At 35.9% G+C, this 25,689-nt stretch overlaps 1 protein-coding gene across 2 annotated transcripts in view; it reads right to left on the reverse strand.

Moving 5' to 3' along the window:
* The window catches only part of CRPPA (CDP-L-ribitol pyrophosphorylase A), a 391,837-nt gene that overhangs the window by 12,218 nt on the left and 353,930 nt on the right, over positions 1 to 25,689 (reverse strand). Inside the window, exons 14-15 of one of the 2 annotated variants that reach the window (XM_036863587.1) lie at positions 7,831 to 7,993; positions 6,984 to 7,059 (exon numbers count right to left, since the gene is read on the reverse strand). The gene's annotated coding sequence lies outside the window, so the exon portion shown is untranslated. Of the gene's footprint in view, positions 1 to 6,983; positions 7,060 to 7,830; positions 7,994 to 16,567; positions 16,726 to 25,689 lie in introns of those variants that run through there. The other variant, XM_036863588.1, reaches the window with a different exon arrangement.

The following is a 25,689-nucleotide window of genomic DNA, read 5'->3' on the forward strand; positions in this document are numbered from 1 at the left end:
GGGGTTGGCTATGTATCACTCCCTCCCATTTGAAGCTTGCACCATCAGACTAAACCACCCACTACATCGCCTTCTTATTCTCATATTTTGACCCAGTTAGTCCCTCTTGACTCATTCTCTTCTCCATCTCAATTCATGCCATCATTCTTGGTAACTTCAGAATGCATATGGATGAACCATTTACTCTGCCTGTCAGATCCTTCCCTTCCTCACCTTCAATTACCTGTTCCTCCACCCCCTCCCAACCAGTGATGCTGGTTGCATCAGCAGTAACTCACCATTCCTGAAAACTTAAAATCAGTCACTCCCTTCCCTGGCTGCCAACTGCTGTTCTTTCGGCTTGCATTCCCAAGTACTCATTTTGCAAGAATTCCTCAACTTCAGTGAAACATCTAATCCATTGACTTCACGTTTCACTCTCTTCCAACTTAATTATGTTTCTTCTTCCTCCTTTAACCTGGCTTTTAGTCCATGTTTCCTAACTGAAATAATTCCCTTTTAATTATTTTACCTTGCTTGCCTCCTTTTTTCTCTAGCATGTTCCCCTGAAAAATCCCAAATATTGGCTGAAACCATTTAAAAAATTTTTTTCATGCCAGCATCGGAGAAGCTAAATGTAATTGTAGATAAACAACTAGGAAGAATACAACCACTTTAAATTTACGCTAAAATTTTCATACAGCTATTTAACACTGCCAGGCAATCCTACTGCACTCACATAGTAGTTTCATTTCCCCAAATAAAATCGTAAACAGCATTTTAATACTCTCTTCAGTCTTTTCAAACTACTGCCCATTTCTGCTCCCCTTCATTGCAAGGCTGCTAGGATGATTTTTTTTTTAGTACTTTTAATCCTATTTCCTGCCATTCATTACTCAACTTATGACATTGTAGGTTTTTTCCCATCACTCCCAAGAATCTATTCTTTTGTTACAGTCACTTATGACCATCATCTTGCCAAATCTGCTGTTCTGTCCTCTTCTTACTTGACCTTCACCAGCATTCTATGGTTGACATTCTCTCTTCCTTTGGTTTCCAGATATTTGACACTTTTCTGTCTTGCCTTTACCTACCTCCTCACTGGTGAGCTCTTCTAAGATTCTCTTTCCTCTTAATATTTGCCTGACTCAATCCTGGTGTGTGATTTCCTTGGTTGCTCTTATCCAATTCCATGGTGTAAATACCATCTACATAAGGTGAAAAACTACCCCAGTTTGCCAAGGAATAAGGGGATTCCCAGGTCTTAGAACTTTCAGTACTAAAACAGGGAGAGTCCTGGGCAAACCAGGATGATTGTTCACATTTTACCTATGTGCTAATAACTCCCCAAATCATGCCTCTACTCCACACCTCTCTGATGAGCTTTATTTCCATTTTGGTGTGTAATATACATTTCAAACTCAAATTTGTCCAAGCCAGAAATCTTGATTTGTGCCTTCAATTTTTTCTTCTCCCATTAGCGCCATCTCCATAGATATCATCATAATGTACCAGTTCTTATGTTAAAAAAAAAAAAAAAAGGAGAGAAGAGGAAAGGGAAGGAAAGGAAAGAAGAGAAAAGGGAAGGGAAGGAAACTAGAAATCATCCATGGCTCCTCATGACTCTTCCTTTTCTATCCTCCGGTCCAGTTACCACCACCTGGTCCACGCCACCACCATCTCCTACTTGCACCACCACAATAGTCTCCTAACTACTCCCTGTTTAACTCTTGATCCTTTCCAAACCATTCTGCATGATGAAAGCTGGGACAATTCTAGTTTTAAACTAGAAAATTCTTTTGTACGATATATATAAAGAATCATTTCTTTTTAAAACATTTCAGTGGCTTACTACCTCTTTGAGAATAGCAACCAAACATCTCTCCAGGTCTTATAACAGTGCTTCTCTATCAACCTGTGGAGAGGATAAGTTTGTTTTAGTTGATGCTTTTGTTTTTTCTCTATTGCACCATGGACTGACGTGCGGTCCTACTGCATATGACTGGAAGCAATCTGCAACGTGAGCTGCACCATCCAAGTTCAAACTCACCTGAACTGAGATGAGTCTGGTGATCAAGGGCTGGAATCTCAGCAATGTCAAGCTGCTATAAAGGTTTTAAAATTTAAGTACTTTTCCTGTTTGCTGACTAGAAGTGGTTCAACTCAAACTTTTATTAGCAGTGGTCTATAAGTCTCTGCCTCCCTGACCTTAATCCACACCACCTATCCATGTGCCCCCGACACAGCTGGTGCCCTGGCTTCCTTTCTGCCCTTCAAATGAACTGTCAGGCCTGTGGATTCAGCTTAGAATATTCTTTGTCCAGCTCTCCACAATAAAGCTTATTGTTATTCTTCAGGTCTCAGCTCAGACACTTTCCTCAGAGAGGCTATCCCAAAGGCTCCCTCTCTCAGTTGATGGTCTTTATTTACTCTCTGAATCATAACAGAGTTTATTCCCTTTACGATACATTCTAGAATGTTAACATTTTTAATTTTTGTTTTTTAATGTGTTTTAAATTTTGAAATTAATTAGGACTAGTACAATAAGTAAAACCATCCTTTGCTTGCCAATTCTACACTTATTGAGGAAACCAGAATTAATACATGGATGTGTATCATCTTTTCAGTACAAATACATACAAACACACACCTTTCTTTGTTTTTTATTAATGGACTCATTCTCTACATATTACTCTGTGAAATAATTTTTCACCTAAGAATATATTTTAGACATTTCTAAAGTCTATGGACCAAGACTACACTATTTTATGGTTTCTCTTGAAGCAGGTATACATAACTCAGGTAGGTAGTTTTACATAAATGAGATTTTTGGTTATGTTTTTAATTTACAAGGCTTGTTTTTTTGGTTTGTTTGCCTACTTCTTCTCTGTTCCCTTTCTTCATCTTCATCAATTCACCCTCCCCCATTATGATTCTTGTAAAAACTCTGCCATTTTTTATAGTGTGTGTTGTGTGTTGTTCTAGTTGTTTCTCTGCATCTTGCTTTTTTCACTCAACAACTCACTGTCATAATCACTCCAAGACAAATGACACAGGTCTTACTCACTGTTTGTAATTGCTTTTTAATAGCCCATAGTGTAAATGTATCATAATTTTTTCTCAATTGAAGGCCATTCACTCTTTCAGACTTTTTTCTCTACAAAAAAGTACAATAAACATCCTCGTATGTATATTTTTATACAGTGGTGCTTTTACTTCTGAAGAATGGGGTTGCTTCTAAGGCTATGGTTATTTAAAATTTTAGAGGCACTGCTAAATTGTTTTCCAAAAAGATGGGAATAATTTATAATTCCAATAGCAAAGAATATATAATTTCCTTCATACCCACCAGCAGTAGGTTTATTGAAATTTTAAAATTTTGTCAGTCGGCGATGGTAAAGTGATACTTCCTTGTTATTTTAAGGACAGGAAATTTGAGTTTACTCTTCTGTGAATTCCCTATTCATATCCTTGATGTATTTTTCTATTGAGTGGTTTGTCTTTTTCTTTACAATTTGTAAGGATCCTTTCTGTATTATAGACATTAAACGCTCATCATCATCTGGGTTGCAACCTTTTATGTTCTTCCCCCAATTCTATCGTTTGTCTGCTGACTTTATTTATGTTAGTGTAGTGGACATTTGTCACGTTTGTGGCTGTTCCAGGATCTACTGAACACTTTTTCTATATGTGGATAATTTTCCACTTATGAGTTCTGTCTCCTAAACCAGAAAGTAGAAACTTGCTTTCCCAGGTTCCCCTGCAGCTAGGGTACTAGAATATGCCCCAGCCCCTTCCTATCAGATTCACCTGCACATAACTCTAAGGTGGAAATGATCAAGGCAAGACAGTGAATGTGGTATTGATGTCCTACAGAGACAGCAGTGCTATCTTCTCAAAAGCAGTCCCTCACTATAGTTTGGACATTTTCCCTTCCAAATTGCTTTTCTGAACATACAGTTAAAATGTATGTTGTTTTCAACCAAGAACCTTAACTGATACTGATATCAATGTGTATACAAAAGTTATAATTTTTATGTCAACTCTATCTCTTTATTTTATTTTTTCTGAGTTTCTGGTAATGTTACGATGTTTCCCCTTAACCCCTATATTGTATAGGTAGCCTTGGTGATTTTCTTCTGTTTTATTTTTAAATTTTAAATCAATAGGGAACAATTAAATGCACATGTATACATATATTTATATTTGTATTTTTATGTTTATGTGAATATTTATAAACAATATATACGTGTAACTATTATACGGAGAGAGAGCGAAATCAGTGCTGTCCAACAAAACATTTTGCAAAGATGGAAACCTATAATCTACACTGCCCAATAAAGTAAACACTAGCCACACTTTAAAACATGACTAAAGCAGCTGAGAAACATAATTTTTAAATTTAATTTAATTTCCATTAAAATGTAAATAACACTTGTGGCTAGTGGCTACAGCATTGAACAGCACATATAGTGAGAGTGGACCCAACTTAGTTTCCTTCTGGATAAATAGCTAATTGTCATCCCCACTTAATAAATAAGTCATTCTTTTCCCACAGAATAGAAATACTAATGTTTCCATATATGAAATTTTCTTATACAGACATTTATTTTCTAGATTCTCTATTTTTTATGGATCCATATGGCTAATACCATATTGATTTGACTGTAGTGACTTTGTAGTCTGATGAATAATGTGTGAAGCATATTTTGCAGCTTCTGATTCTCCTATAATCAAACTTTTCTTGGCTGCTTCAGACATATATTCTTCCAAGCAAACTTTTATATCATTGTATCCAATTCTAAAATCAACCTTGATGAAGTTCTATTTATTAGTCCCTCAAATTTATAGGAGAATTTTGAAGAATTGACATTTTTACTGTATTAATTCTTCCCATCCAAAATCACACTATGTTTTTCCATAGTTCAAAGATTGTTTTATGTCCTTTAATATTCTATGAGTAAGATTCACAAATTTTTTTTTTAACATAGGTCCTGTGTTTTCTTTTTAAAAGTTATCTGTGAGAATATTATGCTGTTTACTATAAACAGATATCTTTCCATTTTCATTGCCATTTGCTTATAGACAATATAGACAAAAGCTCTTGGTCTTAGCATATTTATCTTGTTTTTATCTTAAATTCTCTTATCCATTATTTTTCATTGATTCTGATTTTAATTAGAATCTTAGGGTTTCTAGACATATAATATTGTCATTAGGAAAAAAAACTTCTATTTTCTAATGTTTTTACTAAATTTTTTTTTAACTTACCATTCCAAAGCAATGGCAGCAGTAGAAATTTACATCTAATTTTTCATATTAATTGCAATGAGAATTTTCTAACTTAATGATAATTAGTTTAATTTGAGGTTGATTATTTTGTCATATTTTACTCTTATTAATTCATAAAATTTTTTAAAAAATATCTTTATTGGAGTATAATTGCTTTACATTGTTGTGTTAGTTGCTGCTGTATAACAAAGTGAATCAGCTATACATATACATATATCCCCATATCCCCTTCCTCTTGCGTCTCTCTCCCACCCTCCCTATCCCACCCCTCTAGGTGGTCACAAAGCACCGAGCTGACCTCCCTGTGCTTTGCAGCTGCTTCCCACTAGCTATCTATTTGACATTTGGTAGTGTACATAAGTCAGTGCCACTCTCTCACTTCATCCCAGCTTACCCTTTCCCCTCCCCGTGTCCTCAAGTCCATTCTCTACATCTACGTCTTTATTCCTGTCCTGCCCCTAGGTTCTTCAGAACCTTTTTTTTTTTTTTTAGATTCCATATATATGTGTTAGCATACGGTATTTGTTTTTCTCTTTCTGACTTACTTCACTCTGTATGATAGTCTCTAGGTCCATCCACCTCACTACAAATAACTCAATTTCTTTTTATGGCTGAGTAATTTTCCATTGTATCTATGTGCCACATCTTCTTTATCCATTCATCTGTCGATGGACACTTAGGTTGCTTCCACGTCCTGGCTATTGTAAATAGTGCTGCAATGAATACTGTGGTACATCACTCTTTTTGAATTATGGTTTTCTCTGGGTATATGCCCAGTAGGGGGTTTGCTGGGTCATATGGTAGTTCTCTTTTTCATTTTTTAAGGAACCTCCATACTGTTCTCCATAGTGGCCGTATCAATTTACATTCCCACCAACAGTGCAGGAGGTTCCCTTTTCTCCACACCCTCTCCAGCATTTGTTGTTTGTAGATTTTCTGATGATGCCCATTTCACTTCACTTCTAACAGTGAAGTGAAACCTCACTGTAGTTTTGATTAATTCATATAATTTTTTCAGAATGTATTGATATTACCATATGATTTATTTTTAATAGATTGATGTACGTCATTACACTGATAGGTTTCTGGATATTACAACTATCTCTTTTTTTTTTACAAAGATCTTTGTGTATTTACATAGGAGTTTGAGCTGCATTTTTGTTTTTTATGATAACTTCATAAGGTTTTATATTAAGAATTTTTTCCAGGGGAGTAGTAGCTTAAGTAACATAGGAATTATCTATTTTTTATAAAGACTTGATACAATCCAGCTGGGAAAATCTGTGGCCTTAGTGGCTTTCATTAATGGCAGATTTTTAACCTTCTCAATCACTTTTTGATTATTGACTTTTTTTTTTACCTTCTCTTGGGATAATTTTAGAAATTTAAATTATGTTAGAAAAGCATCTATGTCACCTATGTCTAAGGTTTTCAGATTTGTTGTCATAGAATTGTCTGCAGACATACTTTATTATTTTATTACTATTTTAATCACACCTCTAGTTATGTTTCATATCTCATTCCCATTCTTGCATATTTTGCCCCTTTCTAGTCCCTTAATCAGGCTTCTTTTTCTTGCTCTTCAAATCTCACTTGACTTTCAGTATAGTTCAGTAGTTGAAGAAAATGTGATCTCTGAAGTCTGAATAGCTATAATTATATGCTATTATAAAACATTTGTCACTATGAATAATAAGAAATTCTATTGTTACCTTGAGTCTTCAAATACAGCTCAATCAGAAGGTCTACTCCCATTCAGCGATCAAAGCTCAGTCCCCCGTTGAGGGTCTATCAGGGGAAGAGAGGAGAGATGGGGCACAAACCGTATTTAGTAAGCAGGTGAGGGCAACTGTTTGTTGGCAGCGATCAGGAGTAGAAGGAAGCAAAGAGAACAGGAAAATTCTTGTTTGACTGGCATTGTTATGAGCTGGCGTGGTGATCCCTGAGGCCTGCAGACATAAAGCTGACTCTGAGAGTATTTCTTAGGTTCTTCAGAAACCTCCATCTCTAGGGAAGAGGTTGTTGGTTGATTACTCCTTCTGTATTCATTGAGACTCCTTCAGGGTCTGGGCCTCTTCAGTATCTCTCCCTTGAGATCACATTCACCCTTCAGAGAGGAGCCTGCAGAAACTGAGATGATCTCATGCAGGTTCCTTCTCACGCACGGCCCGTATATGGTGTGGGTCGGATGGCTCAGATGTCTCTACGTTGAGAACTTCTAAGCACAAGAGTTAGTCCCTGCTTGCCCCCTCCTTGGCTTATCTACCAGCTGCTGGCTAGTCACTCATTTGTGACCTTTATACTTAACAGCCGAAGTCAGACACTAGGCTCCAGTGTCTCCCCCAGTCTGCCATGGACTGAACTAGATTCTCAATGTTCTCTTAAAGCCCTCTCTTTAGATCTGAAGTGAAGAACAAAATAATCCCCACCTTCTGCCTTTATAGTGTGAATTCACAGAACAGCTATTTCTAAATAATTCCTTTACTAAATTATAACAACGGTTCAGTCTCAGAAAAATGAACGACCTTAAACAATTTTAAGCAGAAAAACTTAACTCACTTAACTGGTGCCTACCAATCTGGGCAAGGCAGCAGAGGACGCTCCAAGTGGGCCTGGTGGACTGACTCCCAACCACTGCAGAGAGGACCCATCAGGCCTTGGCCACTCCTGCCACAATCAGGAAACTCCACCCGACACTATGTACCAGTTTCTACTGCAGTTCCTGAGGATGCAATGGTGAGCAAATCAGACAGTAAATTCCTGCAACCATGAAATCTTACTTTCGGGGGGAAAGTGGGGATGGGAGACAGGGAGCAAGAGAGGTAAATATGTAAAATATACATTATGTTAGATGCTAATGATTGCTATAGAGACATAAAACAGAGGCACTTTGCAATTTCAAGTAGGTTTTTACAGTTGAAACATTGTTACTTTTCTTACAAGATTGACACATACAAACATATCTGAACATTTTTTGAATAATCCTTGATATTTTCTGCACGTATTACCTCTTGGGATAATGCCCCAAGTCTCTCAGTCAGTCTCTCTGCCAGTAAATGGGGAGTGAGAATTCGAACTCAGGACTGGCTGTCTCCAAAGCACATGCTCTTTCCACCACCCACTAGTTTTTATAGTAAAATATAAACGAGTTTTAGATTTGCCACATCTCAGTTCTTTTATTAATGTGCATATAATTAAGAATTGATATTATTTCGAGAAATCACTGAATCTAAGTAGATTAAAGCAAATGCCTTTGGGTCTTTCTAGTCATAAGGCCATTCCTGGAAAGTTCTGAACACCTGTCTTAATGCCTAGTTATTGCTCAATCTGAAAACATGGTGCCTTGAGTTGGACCTTGGAAGATGGTAACCAAGATGGCTGCAGAGTTGGTGAGGTGTGTTTGGTGTTATCTGTACATTCTCCCAGAACTGCTCTAGTCCTTCCAGTTTATATATTGAAATGCTCAGGAGTAATCACCATTCTTAACAGACTGGATCTTGTCCAGGCCCAGATTCTTGGGCTTCTCTGAATCTCATATAATGGCCCCAGAATCAAACCCTATTAACTGCCAAGGACCACCCAGGAGTAGCCCTTAAACTGGATGTAGACATGTCGAATTTCCCAGAACTTCTTCAAGCTAAAGTGGGTCACCCAGACCACACAGAGGCAGGACAGGAGATCTAGTGGAGTTTTGGTTTGGACTCCACTTCCAAAGAATGTGTGATGTCTTCTCCAGCACCGAGGAAACAGGCCAGAAAGGCTAGAGCCTATTCACTCATGGAAACAGCTTGGATGCAGTATATCATCCTACCACTTGGCTTCAGTAATGTGCATGAGTATCCACTGTCCTCATCTGAGGATCACAGCTTATGAATCCTAAATTGCGAATTTTCCCAAGAATGTTGTAAAAGCCATCTCTCCAATCTAGCCTAACCAATAGATTAAAGAAAGATTTCACTTTGTTTTCTCTCAATTGTCTTTGTCTGATTCTTGGTAAATTCAGATTATTTTCATCAGTATTTTTCTAGAAAATTATTAACTAGGTAATTATATGTGCATTACAATTTTTAGATGACATGTGTTATATATGTGGAAGAGTCACATCGTTTGTCATTCAGTTTATTTCTGCCCATGAGTTTTGGGAACAACACAATCAGAAATATCTACAACATGAAGATTATATCAGAGTGAATTCTGTGAACTGACAGTAGTAAATTGGGATTTGCTTTACTTTTTTTAAAGCCTGATTGTGCTGGTACAGTAGTTGAACTTACACCTAGTTGTATGTCTTTGTTTTATATGAGCAAAAGTAGAAAGTGATAAATGAGCATATTGAACCATTCTCTAGCTGAGAATTTTTGACCTTCTGAGTATCTATTACCACTGCCATGTTCTAAGCCTTTCTACTAAATCGCTTGAGCAATCCCAAATTGATATTGTTATTTAGAAGAAATTTTTCTTGTGTAAAGAGATATTAGTATGGTTACACTACAAGTCACCATATAATCTGATCTAAGCATAGAAATGCCTCTGAAAACCCAGGATGCTGCTTTTCCTTTAACCATCCATCAACCCGATGACTGAGAGTGTAAGACAATTTTATTTATGATATTCCACTTTCCCCCGAAACCAAGAACAAGAGGTCTCATCAGTTTATAAAATATATAAAATTTCATCTAAGATAGATAAATAGATCTGCAAGTGATAGTTCTATAGAGAAAAGAGAAAATTCTGCTAATTTGTCTATTTCTTGAATAAGAGGGGTGGGGGGCTAACCCAGGAGTCATTTGTCAACCACCATGTGGAATCACTTATGCCAGACCGGGCCATCAATTAAATTGGAAAGCACTGCACTGCACTTTCTAGATTGTAGAAAAAATGCTTATACAAATGAAAAAGAGGGAGCAGCAAAACTGTACCTGATTGATCCAATCCCCCAAGTTCCTCCAGTTCTATTACCATAGATTGTCTTTCATCACCTCCTGGATTTTCACTACAACTGCACTGCAATACCAGCATCCAGTTACATATCCACACCACTGGTTAACAGACACCCTAAGAAATCTCTCCAGTTTAGTCATTTATGTGTCAGTGAGCAGGGAGCCCCACTTCCCTCATTGCCAGAAAACTTACTTCTGCAGGACTGGAGTGATGGCCAGACATTTACAAGCCATTTTCTTTGGCTGACAATTTAGTTTTTAAACCCTTAATGGAGCATCTGCAACTACTGTTTTATTGACATAATTTCAAATGCAGTTGTGTTTCCAGTAATCTATGACAGTTTTAAAAGTTTGAAGAGACCAGGAGCTGGAGACAACAGTAGAGCAGATGTGTTTCATTGGGATTTGTTAACATCTTACTAAACTACGTTATAGAGACATTTCAGGAGGCAGGCATCAGCTCAAGCAACAACTCATCTTTAAACACACATACTTCCATGTCAAGTGATAAAATGAGAACACACAAGCCACCAAACACCCAGCCCAGTATGCAACTATCATAGATATATATAAGGTGAATGAGTAAAACACAGTCTCGTAAGTGCCACGGCACAGTCATGTTATTAATTTTAAAGAAAATACACCTATTCATTAAGAAATGAAACAACCACTGAGCACCTATTATATGCAAGACACGGCCTTAGGTTCATGGGATCCATCAGTGACTAAGTTACATGAGTTCAAGGAGCTTCTGTTCTGTGGGGTGGGGGTGGGGGTGGGAGGGGGTGGCAAAATCAGACTGAAACAAAAATAACAAATAAGTAAATTACAAATCTTCCCAGGAGGTGATAAGTGCAATGAAAAGATGAACAAGTGGAACATGGTACGGGAGCTCCAAAGTACAGGGACTGGGGATGGGTGTCAGGTCACAGAATCTTAGTCAGTATACTGTCTGACAAAGTGATATTTGAACAAACACTTAAAGGATGTGAGGGGATTAGGAATTATTTTTAAATAATAAATTATCAATTAAATATGAAAGTATAAAAAATTAATATGATAAATTGCACAACAATCTGATAAACAGAGCTGAAAACTAAAGTAAGTTGTCAGAGAGCAAGAATGACGGTAAAAACAAACTTTCCTCAATTCTCACTGTGCTCCTCCCAACTGCTTCTTTTCCATAACTCCCTTCTTCCTCATTTCCTGCTTCGCTCTTCTTTTCTTTCCCTGACAAATTCACATGCTTTTTCTCCCTTTATAGGTGTATTTTTTAAATTACATGAATAACTAGAAGTGCTTCCAAGAATACATTATTATTTTCCCAGGAAACCAACACACCCACTTACCTTATTCTTGCTAGAAACACCTTTTTTTCTTTACTCAGGTTGTGACCATCAGAATTATAGTAAGCTCTATGTCTCATTTAATGATTTTAATTTTGTCCCTAAAACCTTGCCGTAAAGTGAAAGGTCGGAAATTGAAAGCAAAATTCATTAATTTTAAAGGGAAAGTATGAGGTATATTATTCCAATCCAAAATACTCAAAAAAATTCTATAGACTGGAATATATATATCAAGTGAACAATGAAAACAAGTTTATATAAATAGTATGAATAAATACAAACAATAGTTTGAAAATAAAAGTCTGAACATAAATTGTAATGAAGTTTATTTTACTCACCAAGGAAGGAAGAGACTGAATAAGGGATGGCAGTCGCAGTTGGTGCTTATCTTCAGACAGGAATTTGAAAATTGGATCTGCTGGATATATTAGTTTCCTAGGGCTGCCATAACAAATGATCACAAGTTGGGTGGCTTGGAACAACAGAAATTTATTCTCTCATAGTTCTGAAAGCCAAAGGTCCAAAATCAAGTCCAAAAGCCTTGGCAAGCCTTCTGGAGTCTCCGAGGGAGAATCTGTTCCATGCCTCTCAGCTTCTGGAGATTGCAGGCAATCCTTGGCATTCCTTGGCGTGTAGATGCATCATTTTAATCTCTGCCTCTGTCTTCACATGGTGTTCTCCCTCTGTGTCTCTGTGTCCAAATTTCTGTGCTTATGAAGACATCAGTTGTTTGATGAGCACTCATCCTCCATTAAGATCTTATCATGACTTGATTACATCTACAAAGACCCTATTTCCAAATAAGCTCCTATTCACAGGTACCAGAGTTCAAGATTTGACCTTATCTTTTTGGGGGACACAATTCAACCCACTGGAAAAGAATTTCTTTAAGACTGTGACGAAATAAAGGCTAAACCTGAGAGCAGTGGAACATGTGGAAACATGGAAACATGTACAAAAGAGACTACAGATTCAGAAGATGCAACATCTGTATTCTCACCTGGCATACTAACACAGAGCAAGAATGTTTTGTTTCATCCAAACATGATGCTCAATTTGAATTTGTTGCAAATGATATTCTTATTAGAAATTATTGTGTTAAGTAATTGGCAATTGTGACTTTTCCTGGAAATATGTTGTTGATTTAGTATATAGTTTTCAGTACATTTTGGGATGAAACAGTTATTTCAAAAAAGTGTTATTTTGAGAAAAGTGAGCTGTTATGGTGAAACTGGTCAATTGAACAGTCATAATGTGAAGTAAATCTATATCTTTAGACTCAAGAGCAACTCAACTGTAATCTAGATTCATCGTTTGTTTTCATGATAATGTACTAAAAGCAGTATTTCCAATGTATGCTACTGAGTAGGCCCTGAAAATTCTTAAATATCCCTATAGTGTATAATTTCTGCATAAAAATGGAGGAAGAGAAAAAAGGTGGTTGCCATGTGGATGTTGCAAGTTCATTTTCTGATTAAGTAATTTGAACACCAACTGTTATTGGTTGAATTATGTTATGTTCCCTCAAAATATATGTTGAGGTCCTAACTCCTAGTACCTCAGAATGTTATTTGGAAATAGGGTATTTGCAGATGTGCTCAAATTAAGGTGAAGTCATTAGGGCCCTAATCCAATATGAATGGTGTCCTCATAAAAGAAATGTGCACAGTCAGACACTATGTGAAGAGGTTTTACGAACCTTTATCTTCACATAGATAAAGGCATAACACCATGCGTGTACAGATGGAGGCTGAGATCAGGGTGAGGCATCTATAAGCCAAGGAACACCAAAGATTGCCAGAAAACCACCAGAATCTAGGAGAGAGGTGTGGAAAAGATTGTCTCTTACAGCCAATCCTGTCAATACCTTGACCTTGGATTTAAAGCCTCCAGATCTGTGAGACAATAAATTTCTATTGTTTAAGACACCTAGTATGTGGTACCTTGATACGGTAGCCCTAGAAAACGAATACATCTCTTAGTGTCAGAAAATTTTATGCCTCTTGGTGTGAAGGGGGGCTAAAATTGATATGACATAAAAATTTAAAGTTATTTATTATATGCCATGGACATTCAAGTTTGGTCTTGAACAATGGAAACCTCAAATACTGAATGCCAGGGGTCTATCCTATACTGGAGCTTCCCAGTACAACCGTGTCCCTACCTCTCTGGGAGAGTATGGTTTAATTATTGCTCCAATGAGAGATGAAACTCAGGTTCCTATAACAAGGGTGGTCAGTGGATGAAGCTGCATCTCTTCTCTTTCACTTTGGGTGACTTAACTCCAAAGAGGAGTCTGAGATGGCACTGAAATGTAACATATATGTAGCAGTAACTCCTCACTACCAGCATAACCTCCACGTTTTTATTCCTTCCTTTGTGAGAGATGATAGCGGAAGGCAAGTACCCAGCTAAAAATATATTTCTCAGCCTCACTTGCTCAAACGATGCTCAGTAAGACGCAAGCACATCTCATAAGCAAGATGCAATAAACAGTTGGATGAGACCTCTGGAAAAGTTTATTAAGCTGACAAGTGCCCCTTCTTTTCTTCTTCCTCAAAAACTGGTTGCAAGGTGTTCAGGTCCAGCAGTCATTTGGGGACCATGAGTGGAAGGCTAAGAAATTCATCCCAGAATCCCTGACACTCTTGTGCTATTGAACAGCTATCAGTATTGAACAGCTATCAGTAACTGCCTATCTCTATACTTTTTATTGGTTGACAAATATACAACCATAGATATTTAAATCACACAAGTCAGCAGCCTGTCACTGGTAGCCAAATGCAATTCTTAACTGATATTAAAATCTATTCTTGCAGTAGACACTCCCTTGGTTTCCAAGTTTCCAGTTAGCTTGATCTGAACTTGTCACACTTTACAATGCAGATGAATACACTAACATTCTTCATTTTTGTCACTGAAATAAACATTTGACCATGAGAACATTACTGCACATTTCAAGGAACATAATTCTAATGAAACCATAATAAATATTTTTACTCTGAGGATTATTCTTGTTTTATCAGGTGACTACTTCAGAGATAAAGAAAATTCCCCCTCAAAAAAACCTTTAAATTACTTAATTTTTTTTTTTTAATTAATCAGAACAAGTAATCATTTTTCAAAGCCACAAAATGGGTAAGACCTAACTATCTGGTGTGAGTTTCACAGAGTTTTCAATTTTGTAGGCAGCCAAAAAGAGATGAAGGTGGCAATGGTTATTCACTGATTCACTGAGACCTCTACAAATAGCTTCACTAGCAGTGGAGTGGAAATTAAAAAAGGAAGAATGTGAGGGATTCTTTGGGGATGTTAACTACCTTTTTGGAACCCAAGTAATGTCTAGAGCATAATTCTAAGAGTACTGGTAGGTGTAACATGGAAAACACTTTAAAAAATATACCACAGAACCACTTACCTGGGGACCCACCAGGTAAGTTTGTTTTATTCATGTCTTATGGATAAGAGATAAATGGAAGCCATTCTTTGCTTTTAATAATTCCTCTTTCCTTTCTCCATTCAAAGAAAAATTTTAAAAAATAGAGGAAAAAGAAGGCGATCATCTGAATTCCTTAAAAATTGAGGTTACAGCATTGCCTAAGATTAAGCTTATGTAATCTTCAATATTATAAAGTTAAAAGTATGTGGTCAAAATATTTTTGTTTTTGTTTTTTTAAAGAAAGTGAGGTTTTAAGAGATTTCCCCATGCTTTCCTAGTTAAAAGAGCTTATTAAAAACCTATGCTTTTTTCTGCAGTTTCCCCCTTAAAATTGTATTATTTCGCTTAAGAAGTCTTAGCTCAATTCAATTACTTGGCATTGTTTCTTTGAAGGTGTCATCGTCCATGTGAAAAAAACAAGTTACCCACGTTGACCAAGTACCTGAGATGCTTCAGATGGTTTGCTTTTTCTTCTTGGCTACAACATCTAGGCTCAGTAAAACTGTCTTAGTCAAGGGCACAAGTAAAAATATTTTTAATTGATCACCATTCCAGAAAAGTTAGCCAATAAAGCCTTTTTAGGATAGCTCTTCCCGGGCTGATAAGTCACTCATTGACAATCTTAAGCAACGGCAGACTTCACTTAAAAAATACACTGTAGTTCTTAGCCAAAGGAACAAAAGTCACAAGTGGGTCCAGCATTCTCATCTTTCTTTCCTCCTAGTTGAAGATTTTCACTTTAGGACTTCTGATTCTGCTACTATTGTAAGTGCTTCTTCTTCCCTTCCAATCACCATTCTCTCATCTTTTTATTTTCATAGCCATTATCCTTCCAAATCCTGTTTCTGAATGACATCATTCTTGAGTTCTTTGACACTTACCTAGATACTTAAGTGTAATATCTCAAACGTGTTTTGCATCTTGGAGTATAATGAGATTTCATGTTCATTATCTTATTTCTGAGGAGGCAGGTCAGGCAGGGAGAATCATAAATACAAGTTCTGACACTGAGGATCAGACAGCTACTTATAACTCAGCCAGTATCACATATATGCTAAGTGACAGAGCCAAGACTAGCATCCAGTCTTCAACCCCCTCGTCCAGTTCTTCATTCACTCTGCTGTGCTTCTACACTCACTTTTGAAATGGGTACTTTTGCCCCATCAACTAGGAAGGTGACTGAAGTGACTCATGGGAGACAGAATTCTCTCCCAGTCAGACATGTCTCCAAATTGAATTATTAACATTGCTGAAGGTTTAAGAAGTTATTAAGGTACAGAAAAATGTTATTTTGAAATAAACAATTTATATTATGTTACTCTCGACAATTAGGTCATTTTACCAAAACTATAATATTCAATGCCATTCATGCAAATCTAACACAAAGCCATTCTTAAAAGCTGAACAAATGGCAAATGTTTCCAGAGGTATCCCTGGCCTGAATTATGTGGTTACCTTAGGGAATTTTATGAATCCAGGTACAGGATGTCATAACAATGTCTGCTTGGGTCAGAGAGCTTCTGCTCCTAGATTTACAGGACATTTGGCTTGTATTCTTTGTTCCTCTATCTCATCAGTTATTTCTAAGGAGACCTATATTGCCACAGTCTTGAAAAATGGTCTTCAGGGTTAGGGAAGGATGAAGATTGGTGGCAAAAATCCAGTTTTTCTCCTCTGTTCTTCCAATTCGTACTTAATTTTAGCTCTGTCTGTAGCCATGAGAATCAGCCTAGCATAAACACAAAAATAAGGTTGAGTAAGCACACCCAGAGCCTAAATAAATTAAACCAAACTTTGTAGGTGAGGGTATAAGTAGCTGGAAGCTTAAAAATCATGTATACCTGTATTTTCTCTTGATTATTTTTCTGTTTTTTCTTAGCCATCTTTGTTGGAGAGATATTCTGAGTTTATTTATTAGAGAAAAAAATGTTAAAACTTCTCTCACGTTAGGAAGTAATTTGCTGGGACTTCCTTGGCGGTCCAATGGGACTTCTAATGCAGGGGGTGGGGGGTTCAATCTCTGATTGGGAAACTAAGATCCCACGTACTGTGTGGTGTGGCCAAATAAATAAATGCCATTTAAAAAAAAAAAAACAGTTAAGACGGTAATTTAAAAAAAAAGAAGTAATTTGCTAAGTCAATGATCCATTCAATAAGTACCCACTGAGAGCTTATTTTGAGAGACACTGTGGTAAGTACTGGGGATAGAATATGAACCAGACAAGTATGGTCTTGCCTTGATGAAGCTTACCGTCGATGGAAGTGTACAAAAGTAAAAATAAAAATTAAACATAATAAGGGCTGCAACAGTGAGAATATAGAATTCTATGAGAAAATTTAGAACAAAACATTCCTGTGGGCATAGCTAAGATTAAATACAATCCACTGTATATCTGGTTTAACTCAATTCAAACTTCCTCCTACTCTTAAGAAATTATATAGAAATAAAAATAAATAAGGGTGATATTATTATAAGGATAACCTTGAGCTTGCTATAACATAGAGAAAAATGTAGATCATTCTTAAATTTGAATCCATTAATAATTTTTGTATTCTATTAATTGCAATGTAGTGTCTTCTAATACTATGTGACATCCTCTTTCTAAATATGAAGAGATTATTTTGAACATTAGAGTAAAATAAAAAGACATGCTCTTTTATGCTAATAATTTTTTTGTCACAGTAGGACTCCATCTTCCTTGACTTGTGTCTGGAAGTGGCTGCACTTATGGGTGTAAGTCCATGTGAAAATAAAGTCACCAAAATCCATTAATATGGTAGGAGATGGGCAGCTACAGCTAATGTTCATCTATACTTTTAATGAAGAAATTATACATTATTTATTACTTTTAATAAAGAAATTATATTATTCTACAAGATGGTCAGTGCTTTAGTGTGGTCATACAAATATATCACATTTTCAAATTGCTCACCCAAATTCACTGCTAAGAACGTTTGCCTGATAACCTGATACTGATTTTAATAAAAAAATAATAATGAACTGGAGCACATTACAAATTACTTTTCTTAACTCAGCAAATTTACATAGCGTTTCTACGAGAAATAACCAAGAAACCTTGGCAAGATTCTATACTGATTTTACAATGTCATTCCAGGGAAAGAACTTGCTGTAGTAGAACCCCTAAATCTCCACTGCCAAAATCTTAGCTCTGAGTTGATGATTTGAAAAACAATACCACCACCACCCAAACTGAATGAACATGAACATCTATTTCTGTTTATGAATATGTACTGCTATCATATTGTTTAGGAAATATTTTCCACAAGAACTTTATTCCTATCATCAGGACAGCATAACTAGGACATGTGATAATAAATGCTCCAAGATTAGCCAGCTGTAATTTGAACGTTTATCATAACTTGAAATACCTTTAAATTTTGATAGTAAGGATCCAGTCTATTGAATTTTAGTCTTGAGTCAGGCCAGAGCTATTTTGGTACTAATTTAATAAAGAAATACCTTGTTGAAGGTTTACTTCTTCCTTGTCTTTTTAACAGTATACATATCCACTTGATCAATGATGCAAATCTAACTACAGGAGATCCATGGAACTGACAGGAATCATGGTACTCCAATTCATAGAATCTGAGTAAATGTTTGCCAAACTCAGATTTACATCAGTCTAAAATAAATACCTTCTAGTTTCTCTATCTAGTCGTGTTTCCTAAAGGGCTACCAAGTTTGACAGCTGCTATAGTTATAGCTATAGGCAATCCTATTTTAGAGCTGATAGTACAAAAAAACCCAAAAAACAAAAAACCACCGCACACACACACACACAATTTTTTTAATGTTCACATTTCCCAAGAGAGTAGTTGTCAGCTATCCAGGGAATGTGTCTATGTGGGCCAAACCACAGAGAAATATTCTTATCTAGTGTATATTTATTTTACTATTTGCCATATTATAAATATAATCCAAATTTCCCTTTCTTCATGAAATGTTAATACATGTGTTCTAATCTGAAGCTGGAAATCTGTGTCATACCAGTGCTCTTAAAAGAATAGCAAAATAAAAAATTTCATATTATATCCAGATATTTTTACTTAATACATTTAAAAAATCTACATTTATATAACTAGCCTCAAATAATAATTAAATTATGCATAATATTAAAAAATTGAAAAGTGGCCTTAGTCTTTAAATACATTTCAAAAAGAAAGAAAATATTATTCATGAATTAAGTAATATACTTTCTGTGAATGTTTTCATTGAGTATATGGTATATAGTACATGCTTGAAAAAGATTTTTGAATTTATTGAAAGAACAAATTAAGTATCTAATTGTATACATATATATCTAATCACATTAGCATAATGTTAACTGTGGTATTCTAAACATTCATATATCCAGTCCAATATAAAACCCTTTTTCACTAATTCACTTAAAAACTGCACTTTCAAAACAATAAAAAATAATCATACTTATTTTTTAAAGTTTCTTGCTGTCTTCTCTTTTAAAAAAATAAGTTTCTAATTAAAATTTGACTTTTTAATAATTTGTAGCTTAAGGAATTTGAGCACACATACTTGCTTTCCTTTCCTGTGGCACCCCACTTAAAATGATAGTAAAACAATAACAACAAAAACAACAACAACAATAAAGAATACACTCATAACAGTGAAAGAAATAGAAGGAGAATTCAACAAGAAAAACAAAAAGTAGATGAGGAGAACTAATTTTCTGGCAGTTGGGTAGATACTCTAACATAACTTGCCCTGAAAATAACTAAAAATGCTGGATACAATGTACACAGCATCAGTTGAATTTGTGGGTATGCTATAAAGAGGTAAGGATTATTTAGGCAAAAACTTGGTTTTACCTTGAAGATATTTGTCAAACCCAGGTAATCTTGAGCTATAGTTTTCAAAATTTCACAAATCATGGGAAACATGAAGTAAACCCTAGAGCCAAGCCAATATGGAACTCTTACAGATGATTTTTCTACATAAGCTGGAGAGGACATGGTGCCATATTCTTGATTTGAATATAAGCGAATGTTATCTCCTACAATCTCTTACTTTCCCACCCTCACCCTACCCTTCCAACTTCCACCACCACCTACACCTTTTCTGCTAATGATAAAAAGAAAAACTTCCTGAAGTGAAATTTGGTGCTGGCAGAGGAAAAAAAATTAACTCACTTAAGAATTCATAAATACAAATAGTTTGTCAGTGAATTTTACAAATCAATGCTATACTAGCTGGAATACCTAAAGAATTTTAGGTCATGAGCTTATTTTGAAGTGGTCCAAGATCAGCAGTAAGTACAGGCACTGGCAGAAACAACTTCTTTCCTGAGGGACACCAGTCTTAAACCAAGGCCTTAAGGAAATACAGGCTAAACTTCAAAGAAACATGAACTCATACTCAAAACTCACCAAACATGTAGGAAATCAAGCACCGTGAAGGAAAGCCAGCAGAATTAACAAATAGCAGAATCAGACAAAAATAGGAACAAAGAACAAGGGCAACAATGAGAAAATAAAAATGAACATAGCAGATATTAATCTAACTACATCAATAATCACTTTGAATGCCTAAATGCACCAATCAAAAAATAAGACGTTGGGCTTCCCTAGTGGCACAGTGGTTAAGAATCCGCCTGCCAGTGCAGGAGACACGGGTTCGAACCCTGGTCCGGGAAGATCCCATGTGCCGCGGAGCAACTAAGCCCATGAGCCGCAACTACTGAGCCTGTGCTCCAGAGCCCGCAAGCCACAGCTCCTGAAGCCTGGGTGCCTGGAGCCCATGCTCTGCAACAAGAGAAGCCACCGCAATGAGAAGCCCGCGCACCTCAACGAAGAGTAGCCCCCGCTCACCACAACTAGAAAAAGCCCGTGCACAGCAACAAAGACCTAACGCAGCCAAAAATAAATAAATAAGATAAATAATAATAAAATTTTTTTAAAAAGTATACGTTAAAAAAAAAAAGATAGATGTTGTCAGAGTGGATCTAAAAACAAGATCCAATTATATGCTGTCTACAAGAAAACCACTTTTAATATAAACACAAATATAGATTAAAAGTAAATAGACGGAGAAAAGTATACCACACTAACACTAATCAAAAGAAAGCAAGAGTAGCTATATTAATTTCAGACAGAGCAGAACTCAGCAACATCATCGATCAGTTGGATATAATTAACATCTAAACATTACTTCATCCAACAACAAAATACACATTCTTCTCAAGTTCATATGGAACATTCACCAAGATAGATGATATTCTGGGCCATAAAATACACCTTAACAAATTTAAAAGGATAGAAATCATTCAGTCTCTGCTCTTAGACCACAATGGGATTAAACTAGAAATCAATGACGGAAAGACATTTGGGAAAGATACTGTATTTGAGAAAAGCCCAAAATACATGGAGATGACACAACACACTTCTAAATAACACGTGGGTTAAAGAAGAAATCTCAAGAGAATTTTTAAAATATTTTAAACAAAATGAAAATTAAAATCCAACTTATCAAAATGTGTTGGGATGCAGAAAAAGTAGTGCTCGGGGGAATATTTATAGCATCAAATACATATATTAGAAAAGAAGAAAGATTTAAAAATCAATCACCTAAGTTTCCAATTCAGGAGACTAAAAAAAAAAAAAGAGCAAATTAAATCCAAAGTAAGCAGAAGACAAGAAACAATAAGAATTAGAGCACAAATCAATAAAATTGAAAATAAGAAATCAACAGAGAATATCAATGAAACCAAAATTTATTTCTTTAAAAAGATTAATAAAATTGATAAGCCTCTATCCAGACTAAAAGAGAGAGGACACATATTATTATTATCAAAAATGAAAGAGGGAACATCACTATGGATTACATAGACATTAACAGGATAATAAAGGAATACTATGGACAACCCTATTCCCACAAATTAGAAAACTTATATAAAATGGACCAATTCATTGAAAGACACAATTTGCCAAAATTCACACAGGGAGAAATAGACTATCTGAATAGATTTATATCTATTAAAGAAAATGAATCAATAATTAATAACCCTCAGAAACAGAAAGCACCTGGCCCAGATGGGTTCACTGGTAAATTCTACTAAACATTTAAGGAAGAAATTATACCAATTCTCTACTATCTCTTTCAGAGGATAAAAGCTAAGAAAATACTTGCTTCCTAACTCATTTGATGAGGCTAGCATTACCTAAATTTCAAAACAAGACAAAGACATCATAAGAAAAAAAACTAAAGACCACTATTTCTCATGAACATAGATGCAAAAATCCTCAACAAAATATTAACTATTTGAATCTAACAATGCATAAAAAGAATTATACACCACAACCAAGTGGGATTTATCCCAGGTATGTGAGGCTGGTTCAAAATTTGAAAATCAATTAATATAATCCATCACATCAACAGATCAAAAAAGAAAAATCACATGATCATATCAATAGTTACATAAAAAGAATTTCACAAAATTTAACACCCCTTTATGATAAAAACTGTCAGTAAGCTAGGAATATAGGGAGTGAACATCTTCAACTTAATAAATAATCTACCAAAAAACCTACAGCTAATATCACACTTAATGGTGAGAAACTCATAGCATTCCTACTAACATCAGGCAAGGATGTCCCCTCTCAGTCCTCCTTTTCAACACTGTACTGGACTGTCTAACTAATGTATAAGACAAGGGAAAAAAAGATATAGAGATTGAGAAGGAAGAAATAAATGTCTGTTTGCAGATGACATGATCATCTAGGCAGAAAATCTGAAAGAACTGACCAAAAACTCCTGGAACTAATAAGCAATTATAGCAAAGTTGCAGCTTATAAGGTTAATATACAAGTCAGTCATTTTCATATGCCAGCAATGAACAAGTGGAATCTGAAATTAAAAACATAATACCATTTACATTAGCACCCAAGGATGAAATATTCGGGTACAAATCTAACTAAAGATGTACAAGATCTATGTGAGGAAAACTATAAAACTCTGATGAATGGAATCAAAGAGTAATGAAATAAATAGAGAGATATTCCATATTCATGGAAAACTCAATATTATCAACATGTCAGTTCTTCCCAACTTGATCTATAGATTTAATGCAATCCCAATCAAAACCCCAGCAAGTTATTTTGTGGATATCAACAAACTGATCCTAAAATTTATATGGAGAGGCAAAAGACCCAGAATAGCCAACACAGTATTGAAGACGAAGAACAAAGTTGGAGGACTAACACTACTCAATTTCAAGAGTTACTATAAAGCTACAGTATTCAAGACAGCGTAGTATCAGTGAGAGAATAAAAAGATCAATGAAACAGACTGGAGAACCCATTAATAGACCCACACAGATTTGATCTTTGACAAGAAGCAAAGGCTGTACAAGGAGAAAAGATAGTCTCTTCAACAAATGGTGCCAGAACAACTGGACTTCTAGGTGTGCAAAAAAAAAAAAAAAAAAAAGACTCTAAACACAGACCTTACACCTTTAACAAAAATGAACTGAAAATGGGTCACATACCTAGGTATAAATCACAAAACTATGAAAATCCTAGAAGATAACATGGGAGAAAACCTGGATGACCTTGGGCTGGCGATGACTTCAGGTACAACAAGAAAGGCACAATCCATGAAAGAAAGAATTGATAAGCTGGACTTCATTAAAATTAAAAACTTCTGCTACGTGAAAACAATGTTAAGAGAATGAGAAGACAAACTACAGACTGGTAGAAAATATTTGTAAAAGACACAGCTGATAAAGGACTGTTATACAAAATATACAAATAACATTTTAAAACTCAACCATGAGAAAATAAATGACCTGACTAAAATATGGGCCAAAGATATGAACAGACACCTCACCAAAGAAGGCACACAAATGTAAAATAAGCATATAAAAAGATGCTCCACATCATGTGCCATCAGGGAAATGAAAATTAAAACAATAATGAGATACCACTGCATACCTATGAGAATGGCTAGAATGGTCAGTGTTCAAATCTGAAATACAACACCAAACGCTGGCAAGGATGTGGAGCGACAGGGACTCGAACATTGTCGGTAGGAATGCAAAATGGTACAGCCACTTTGGAAGACAACTTGGCAGTTTCCTACAAAACTAAACATATTCTTACCATATGATCCACCAGTTACACTTCTTGGTATTTACTCCCAAAAGCTGAAAACTTATATCCACACGAATACCTGCACACATATGTGCATAGCAGCTTATTCATAATTTCTAAGACTTGGAAGCAACCAAGATGACCTTCAGTAGGTGAATGGGTACATTCAAGCAATGGATTATTACTCAGTACTAAATAGAAATGAGCTATCAAGCCACGAAAAGACTTGAACCTTAAAAACCTATGACTAAGTGAAAGAAGCCCATCTGAAAAGGCTACATACTATGTCATTTCAATTATATTGCATTCTGGAAAAGGCAAAAATTATGGAAATTTAAAAGGATCAGTGGTTGCCATGAGTTGAGGGAGGGGGAAGGATGAATAAACAGCACAAAGGATTTTTAGGGCACTGAAAGTATTCTGTGTGATAACATAATGATACATGTCATTATACATTTGTCCAAACCCATAGAATGTACAAAACCAAGAGGCAACCATGATGTAAACTATAGACTTTGGGTCATTATGATATGTTAATATAGATTCATCAATTGTGACAACTGTACTAATCTGGTGAAGGATGATGTTGGTAATGAGGGAGGCTGTACACGTACGGAGCCAAGAGTATACGGGAAATCTCTATAGCTTCCGCTCAGTTTTGCTGTGAACCTAAAATATTCTTATAAAAAATTTTTTTTAAAACATTAGCCTTAGGGAAATAAATGTTTTAGATTAAAAATAAAAACAAGTAGCAGAACACAAAATTAGAACTTACAAGTAGCTGCCTCTTTGGAGCAGAACTGTGGGTAGAAAGACATGTGGATTAGAAAACTGCTGTTTTTCATTATAAGCCCTCCTGTACTAGGTGATCTTTTTCCTATTAAAATGAACCACCTGCATCTGAATCGATAAATGGATAAATAAATAACACAAAACTAATACAAAAGGACTCTTGCACAGAGCTCTTATCATTCACGTGACTAGTGGCTGCCCAGCCTTCTCTTACATCCTCCACTTGACACTATTTTTACTTCTTTGTCCATATATGCTATCCCATATCATGAGGTATAATGATATCTCTCCTCCTTTGCAGCAAGAGAGTCTAAATAAATCTCAGAGCTGAACTGCAGGAAGTTTCTTCAACAGCTTATAAAATATTTTGTAATCACCACTACACGTGAGCTGAGATGCATGTCAGTCATGGAGGAGGAACAGAAAGAGGCAACTGAGAATCGCTGGGATCATTCAAGCTGATCATTCAAGCTAATTTATAGCCAGAGCACAACGGGAATTTAGAGATCCCTCAGGGCTCCACAGATGGCAGCTCAGCCCTCTGAACAGCAGTGCCCCTTAACTGGCACACACCCGAAGAGAGACGACAGTGCTCCCTCCACGTCTGAGGTTCAATCAGTGAACCTAGCAGTGACCCAGGACCAGCTAGCATGACTCACCTCTGAGTCAGTCCCATTCTGTCTGTCCCTAGTTAACCTTGTACCAAGTTCCTTTGGTGGTGCTTTTGTTTGTTTGTGTTTTTAAACAGGCTTCACAACTGAAGAAAATTTTGGAGAAC

This window comes from Balaenoptera musculus, chromosome 9, assembly GCF_009873245.2.
Source record: "Balaenoptera musculus isolate JJ_BM4_2016_0621 chromosome 9, mBalMus1.pri.v3, whole genome shotgun sequence".
NCBI lineage: Eukaryota > Metazoa > Chordata > Mammalia > Artiodactyla > Balaenopteridae > Balaenoptera > Balaenoptera musculus.